This window comes from Nelumbo nucifera, chromosome 3 (assembly GCF_055504915.1).
Source record: "Nelumbo nucifera cultivar China Antique chromosome 3, China Antique-T2T, whole genome shotgun sequence".
Lineage (NCBI taxonomy): Eukaryota > Viridiplantae > Streptophyta > Magnoliopsida > Proteales > Nelumbonaceae > Nelumbo > Nelumbo nucifera.
This window is the reverse complement of record NC_142651.1, coordinates 36,396,162-36,404,651: the sequence shown is the minus strand read 5'-3', so window position 1 is coordinate 36,404,651 and position 8,490 is coordinate 36,396,162. Positions and strand designations below refer to the sequence as shown.

At 37.2% G+C, this 8,490-nt stretch overlaps 1 long non-coding RNA gene across 1 annotated transcript; it reads left to right on the top strand.

Moving 5' to 3' along the window:
* Nucleotides 1–886: 886 nt before the first annotated feature.
* Nucleotides 887–3,443, top strand: LOC104593278 (uncharacterized). Its single transcript, XR_734554.3, has 2 exons — nt 887–1,436; nt 2,999–3,443. It is a non-coding gene; the product is annotated as an uncharacterized LOC104593278 (long non-coding RNA).
* The last annotated feature ends 5,047 nt before the right edge of the window (nt 3,444–8,490 follow it).

Sequence of the window (8,490 nt, the reverse complement as noted above, 5' to 3'; positions counted from 1 at the left end):
TCCAAAATTCTCCTAAATTCCCAAAATACCCTCAACCCATAATTACCAGAACTACCCTATTGACCAATTCCCAAATTACCCCCGATTTAATTCCCAAAAATGCCCCTCCTAAAACCTTCCTAAATCACCAAAATACCCTTGACCAAAATTACCTGAATTACCCCTTTGTCTAATTCTAAAATTACCCCTAACTTAATTCCCAAAAATGCCCCTCCTAAAATTCCCCTAAACACCCTTGACCCAAATTAGCTAAACTACCCTCTGACCTAGATCCCAAAATACCCTATGACTTGATATTTACCAAAATCCACTTGTCCATCTTATTCCCAAAATACCCCCTCCAAATTACCAAAATACCCCATTTTCCAAAATTCCTAGAATACCCTTCCTACTAAAATTACCAAAATACCCTTGATTAGAATTCCCAGAATACCCTCCTATCAAAATTACACAAACCCCTCTTACCAAATTACCAAAATACCCCACTTCCCAAAATTACCAAAATACCCTTCTTCCAAAATCACCAAAATGCCCTTGACCAAAATTACCTGAGCTACCCTTTTAACCAAAATTACCAAAATACCCCTCCTACCAATTATCCAAATTCCCTTGATCAATATTCAAATTATCCCTTTACCCAAATCAACTCTTTTTCCAAAATGCCCTTACCCAAAATTACCAAAGTATCCTTTTTCCAAATTCCTAAATTACCCTCCATCCCAAATTCCCGAATTGCCCTTCTTACCAAAATTATAAAGTTACCCTTTGGACCCCAAATTTCCTTTGAACCAAAGTTGCTGAAACCCCCTTCTATTTGGAAAGATGACAATACCTCCCCTCCTTCCTATTTATAAATAGGAGGCATCATTCCCAAGAAAAAGGGAGGTGAGAGGGGAGAGTTTTGATGAGGACAGGGGTCAGGAACAAGAGAAGAGGGGCGAGTGGGATGAAATTTGAGAAAGGGCGAGAATTGAGAGCTTGGAGAGAAAGAAGAGGGAAAGCTGAGTTTCGAGAGGAAAATAGAGTACTCGTATGAGAGGGTTTCTAAGGAAGTTTGGCTGAGAGAAAAAAATGGAGAGAGATGGGAGAAAGATCTGAGAGAGGATAGAGAGAAGAAAACGAACAAGGACTTTGCGAAGAGCGCAATAGGTAAAGAAGGGTTTGAATGAGAAGGGAATACGACTTAAAGGTTCAACACCCACCTCTCCTTCACTTTCTCATCCAGCATCAAGAGGGCGTCCTAGTAACATTTGGCGGCCCAAGAACCCTTGTTCCCTGCTGTCTTCATCGCATCTTGCATCTACAGCTCAGATGCCACCATATTCTGATTCGAAATTCAACTGAAGCATCTACATCCGAAAGTTGTTTTTAACAAAAAAAAAAAAAAATAGAGCCTCTATTGCAGCATCATCGATCCAATTCACAGACCACAAGAGGTAAAATCTGTTACCTCATCTTCTTTCCTCTGTTGGAAGTAGTCCAGTCATAGTTCATCTTTTTTATCTGTTTTACTTATTGGCTTATTTATTTCTTTCTTTGCCATTTGCTTGTTTCCGGGATTGTATTGTTGTTTTAGTTCTGCAATCGGAGTGTCCTCCTGTAACCGAGAAGCTTAGTTTGCTTCTTCACTCTTCATACCAGTTTGCTGAGCCCGAAGGTGGGGGTTTTGATAGAAAAGGGGTGAGGGATCCCTCATCCTTTTGCTCAGACCCCTGTACCCAAAAGGGACTGGCATGCAAGTGAAGAAAGAAACGCTATGCTCCTTCGAGTTGCTAGAGAACCCGATTCTTAGATATTTTGTAAGCCGAAGAGGGAATTACAGTATTCACACCGAGCAGAGAGAAGGGTGCCTAACCCCTTCCCTCTCTCTTTCTCAACTTACTTGGAATAGCCTTGTCTCGGACGAGCAGTATGGAGTCACTAATAATTCCGAAACACTTTTACCGATTTTAATTCCGGGAGACCCATCACTCCCCATTATTGATTTCTGATGGGTGGCGATTGTTTATTTGGCCATGAAGTGAACTATCGGTTTTCCCGATATTCACAACCCCATATAAGTAAGAATTTTCTATGGGATAACACAACTAAGGAGATTTGGGATGGAGTAACAGAAACTTATTCACAGAGTGAGAATGTTGTTAGAGCCTACCAGTTGAGAAACCAGGTGATTATTACTAAGTAGGGAAATAAGTCTGTTGCAATTTATTTTTTAGCCCTCAAAACCTTATGGAAGGAGATAGATCATTTGGACATTATGGTTTGAGAAAGTAGCAAAGATGCAGCAACTTATTAGAAGTTGGTAGAGAAGAATAGGGTATTTGAGTTTCTATTAGGACTTAACCCTGAATGTGATTAGCACAGTGAAGCCTAAGCCAAGTGGGGATAAGATTGGAAATGAACCGAAAAAGGGGGACAAGAACGACCTGATTTGTGACTATTGTAAGAAACATAAATGTACCAGAGATGTCTATTGGAAGCTTTACCCACAACTTATACCGAGTCGGCTTAGAAACAATAAGGGAAATATGAATATAGCAGTGACTAATTTTTATTAGGACCACCTACTACAACTTCTCTAGAGTCTACTGCAACAATTGTAGTGATGGATAAATTGGAGGGATATGGATAGCTTTTTAGTCAGAGGGATATAACCAGTTCCAATTCATTATCAAGTAGACAACAAGGTGCAAGTGGATCGGGAGGTAGTCATTCTACGTTTGCACATACAGGTACTTCACATGCCACTTCACATGCCAATATTACCATCATCTTCTCCCCATACCACCTCTGCTTTGGTAGAGATAGAGTTTTCATAGTTGATAGGTCGCATGTTCCCATTGTTGGGAAAGGGTCTGTTAAGATAACCGATACCATTACCCTACCTTCTATCCTTCATGTCCCAAGACTGAGCATTAATTTTTTTTATATTAGTAGCTTGACAAACAATTTGAATTATTCAGTGATTTTTTTTCTCTTAAACAATGTATTTTGCAAGATCTTAAATCAAAGAAGGAGATTTGGAGTGGTCATGAGGTGAATGGAATATATCTTCTTGATGGGCTTTCCAATCATCAGTCATCATGTCAGCGAGAACAATGAATCAGTGATTTTTTTCTCTTAAATAATGTATTTTGCAAGATCTGAAATCAAAGAAGGAGATTTGGAGTGGTCGTGAGGTGAATGGAATCTATCTTCTTGATGGGCTTCCCAATCATCAGTCATCATGTCAGCGAGAACAATGAATCAGAGTTAATGGGCCAAATTATGTTTTGGCATAATTAGTTAGGGCATTTGTCTTTCTTTGCATTTTTTGTTTCCAAAGTTGTTTAAATATGTTAGTTGTCCAACTTAGAGTGTGAGGGTTGTCAATTTGGAAAACATTATAGGCATTCCTTTAAAAAAAGCAATAAAAGATGTTCTTCTATTTTTTATATTGTTCATACGGATGTGCAAGGACCATATCATATTTCTTTGATGGGTAGTTATTGTTTTTTTTTATGTTTGTAGATGATTATTCTCAATGCTCTTGATGAGATCTTGTGATGAGGTACATTCTTTGGTTTAATAGTTCTATCAGATGGCATTAACGCAATTTGAGGTATGAGTAAAAGTGTTTAGATCAAATATTAGTAGGGAATACTTTGAGAAAAAAACTTGGCACCATACCTATAGAGCATGGAGTAGTCCACCAAAGCATTTGTACATACACTCTACAACAAAGTGGTGTAATAGAAAGGAAAAGCAAATATATTGTGGAACTAACAAGAAGCATGACAATGAGCTCTGTAATTTCAATTCATATTTGGGGTGATGTAGCCCTTATAACAGTCTTTTTGATTAGTTGGGTACCTTCTCGTGTTTTTGGATACAACACTCCGTTTAACTTTCTTTTTCTTAAGGGGGAGATATTTCATATTCCTTTAAAGGTTTTTGGATGTGTATTCTATTTCCATATTCTTGGTCCTCACCGCTTAAAGCTGGATCCTAAGGGAAAGAAGTGTGTCTTCTTTGGGTATGCAGGACATTGGAAGGGGTCTTGTTGTTATGATATAATCTCCAGGAATTGGTATATTACTACAGAAGTCACCTTTTTTAATCCACACCTTCTTTCTCAAGAAGTTCTTCTCAGGGGGAGTGTTTTGGGGAAGTAAGTGAGCAATCTATACCACTTCCTGTTCCACCCGCCTATGACAACACATGGAGGTTGATTCCACATCAAAGGAACCGACGTCACTCCCAATCAGCTCATTGGAGATTCCAGGTATGCCTCTTGTTTCCTCTAATGGTTTAGTTACTATTAATACTACTACCCTTGCTCTTAACACCATTGTAGATGACTTAGATCTCCCTATTGCACTCCGAAAAGGAAAGAGGAAGTGTACTGGTCATTTTATCTTACACTATCTTTAATACAGTGGATTATCTCCTTCCTACCAAGACTTCCTTCCCCCCTCAACTCTGTGTATATACCTAGGAATGTTAATAAGACTCTTTTCAAACCTGAGTACAAAATAACTATGCAAGAGGAAATGAAAGCATTAATTAAAAATTAGACACGGGAGATTATGGATTTACTTGATAGCAAGGATAATGGTATAAGGTGAGGTTTGTTGCAAAATGGGACACTTAGACTTATGGCATAGATTACTTGGAGACTTTTGCACCAGTGGAAAAGATAAATTCAGTCCAGATTCTTCTATTAATAACAACTACATACTCTTTGCTCCTCTTCCAACTTGATGTGGATAATGCTTTTCTTAATGGAGACCTGCAATAAGAGGTGTACATGGATCTTCCAACTGGTTTTACAGTTGTGGCTAAAGAAATGGTATGTAGATTAAAGAAGTCTTTATATGGTTTGAAACAATCACTCATAGCTTAGTTTGATAGATTTAGAAGTGCATTGATTGTATTTGGCTATATTCAAACACAATCTAATCATACTCCGTTTGTGAAAATGAGAGAGCATTGATGTCAATACTAATAATGTATGTGGATGATGTAGTCACGAAAAATGATCTGAGTGAGATTGATACCTTGAAGAAGAACCTACACAAAGAGTTTGAGATTAAGGATCTTGGGGAGTTGACGTATTTTCTGGGCATTGAGGTGGCAAGATCCAAGCATGGGATTTTCATCTCATAGAGGAGGTATATTTTAGACTTGGTATAGGAGAAGGAAAAACTTGGGGCAAGGGCAATTGATTCATCTATTGATCAAAACCATAGAGTAAATGCTTCAGAAGGTGAGCTAGTGAATGATGTTGGAAGGTATTAGAGATTGGTGGGCCAGTTTCTATACTTATGTATGACACGACAATATATCTTTTATGCAGTGAGTGTGGTGAGTCAATATATGCATGCCCCACGATTTCAGCATTGGAAGGTCATTAACAGGATATTTTCCTATTTGAAAGGAAACCCAAGTAGAGGCATACTATTTATTGAATATGGGCATTTGAAGGTAGAAGCTTGCGTAGATGTTGATTGGGCAGAGTGCCTACATGACAAGATATCTACATTAGAAGTTTGCATTCTTGTTGAAGGTAACCTAGTTTTATTGAAGAGTAAGAAACAATAAGTTATAGCAAGGTTAAGTGTAGAAGTTGAATACAAAGTCATAACACAATGTGTTTTAGAGCTCCTCCAGGTCGAATCCATGTTAAGGGAGATTGGAGTTGAAGCCGAAGAACCTATGATGTCATACTGTGGCAATCAATCAACAATTAACATTGTGCATAACCCAATTCAACATGATAAGATGAAGCATATAGTGTGTTTACCATATGTTGCATCTGACTTGCAACTTATTGATGTTCAAGGTGTTGCAAGAAACAAACTAGAGGATGGTCTATGCAAGATGGGAATGTGTGACATCTATTCTCGACTTGAGGAGAGTGTTGAGTTTTGGGCTAATAACATTTGTTTTTGTTTACAAAGCATAGTTAGAGAGTTATTGGGCCCAAGGCCCATTAGTTTATGTTTTCAACTAAGACAGTTTACTTAAGTCGTGTTTGGCAAGTCTTTCTACGCGAGCTTCGGGCTGTTTAGAAGTCCGGAAGCCTGAATTCTGGGCTTTTCCCATTTGGCAATAGAAAGATTTATTCGGGAAAAGCTCCAACCCATAAAAGACGCCAGAAGCCCGAATTTGGGCTTTTTCAGGAAGCTTCAAATGAAGCTTTTACAGTCTTTAGTGCCCCGTCTTCTTCAAACGTGTGGTACAATGCACACGCTTGGGAGAAAATGGGTTATCTTTCCACAAAAACTATTTGAATGTGTATGTGGGGCCCACATTAGGTATTATGTGGGACCCACCTTGTAAAATGTATATGGGCCCCACATGCATATCCACTAATGGAATGTGGGGCCCACCTTGTAAAATGTATGTGGGCCCTATATACATGTCCACACATGGACCCTACATGCATGTCCACCAATGGTATGTGGGGCCGACCTTGCATAATATATATGGGCCCCACATACATGTCCACCAATTATATGTGGGGCCAACCTTGAAAAATGTATGTGGGCCCCATATACATGTCCACACATGGACCCACATGCATCTCCATCAATGGCATGTGGGGCCCACCTTGTAAAATGTAAATGGCCCCACATACATGTCCACAGATGGACCACACATGCATGGCCACCAATGGTATGTCAGGCCCACCTTGTAAAATGTACGTGGGCCACACATGCATGTCAATACATGGACCCCACATGCATGATCCACCAATGGTATGGTGTGCCCACCTTGTAAAATGTGCATGGGCCCCACATACATGTCCACAAATGGTATGTGGGCCCCACATGTTAAATGAAAGGTTTGTTGGCCCACACAAGACATTCACATTACCAAACAGTCTTCTAGCTTTTATGGTCTTTTGTGAGATCTATGTAAAATATTTTAACTAAACAGTCTTTGGTCTTCCAAGATCTATTTGCGAAATCTCACATTGTCTTTTAATCATCAGATCTTATAACAGATCTTCTGAAAAATACTTGCCAAACAGGCACTTAGTTTTTACAATTAGCAAACTTACTAAGGGCATATTTGTCTTTATATTCAGTTTTGTTTGTGAGTATATAAGCTAATGAAAGGGGCAAGCCAGACCTGATTTTTAGCTTCTCCCCATTCTCTACAACTTTTCTCCTCTTTTTTTCTCTACACAAACCTTCTTTTTCTTTCTTTCTTTCTTTCTCTCCTTCACAGATTTTAAATCAAAACAGAATTTTTGCACTTTTCTACTTAACTCCTACAACTTCTTTCTCTCTTTTTAAAGATGGAGAAAATCACCTAGCTTTTGTGTTTAGGCCCGGCCCACGTCAGCTCCACAAATTTTAGGTTAGGCCTAGGACTTATGCTTCAAGCCCAACCCACATATATTTAAACATACACATGTATAATGTATATATATGTACACGTGTTATATTATATATTATATAAAATAAATTTATATGCATGTTATATGTCATTTATAAAATATTTATTATAAATTTATATGTCATTAATTATAAATTTATAAAATTTTTATTATAAAATATTATATATATGGAATATTTTATATTTAAGACATAGGCCTGGCTTAGGCCCATGTAGACTTGGGCTTGGACGTATGTTTCTAGCCTAGAACCCTGGGTTGGGTTGGGTCAGGCCTAGGCTCGAGCCTAGGCTATAGCCCTTATCATATGTGCAAAGCCTGGCCCATGATCACTCCTAGTTATAATTTAGAAACAAGCCATCCTAAAGGCTTTTGTAGTTGTGATTGTTCTAAGAGTAGGAGCATGTGTAATTAGTTTTTGAAATTATAGGGTATATATAACTAGTTTCTTGAAACTGTGTAATTAACCCTTAAAGGATTTATGAAAACCTGCCATTTAGTGTGTTCTGTCATGGTCAAGCCATGATATATTGCATTTTGAAATGCCTCCACGATCTTCTAAGGTGTTCGAATGATCCAAAGCATAGTATGTTTTACCCAATCTATCCCACATTTTTTTATTATGTATATTATTAAAAATAAAATATTATTTATTCCTTGTTATATAATTAATATTTAATGTTATGTATATTTTTTTAATTTAATATGTGTATATTTCATTACTTTTGCATTAAATATGTGTATATTTTATTAATAATGATTTTTATATAAAATTAATACTCTTGGCAGCCTAATGAATTTTTTTATTTTTATAAATTTTATTAATTTTTAAATTGTATTTAAATTTAGACATATTAATAACTTCCTAAATTACTCTTAGCAATTTACTAATATTTTTTATTATGTATATTACTAAAAAAAATATTGTTTTTTTCTTATTAACAACATAGATCACCTTACATGTTGCTTGGCCTGTCATTGATACCCGAAAATCCAAGGCCCATCTGACATCCGATCCAATTATATTATAATATTTATTAATTTTAATATATAAATTTTATATCAAGTCCAATTGGATTTCATATCATATTCGGATGCAGGTT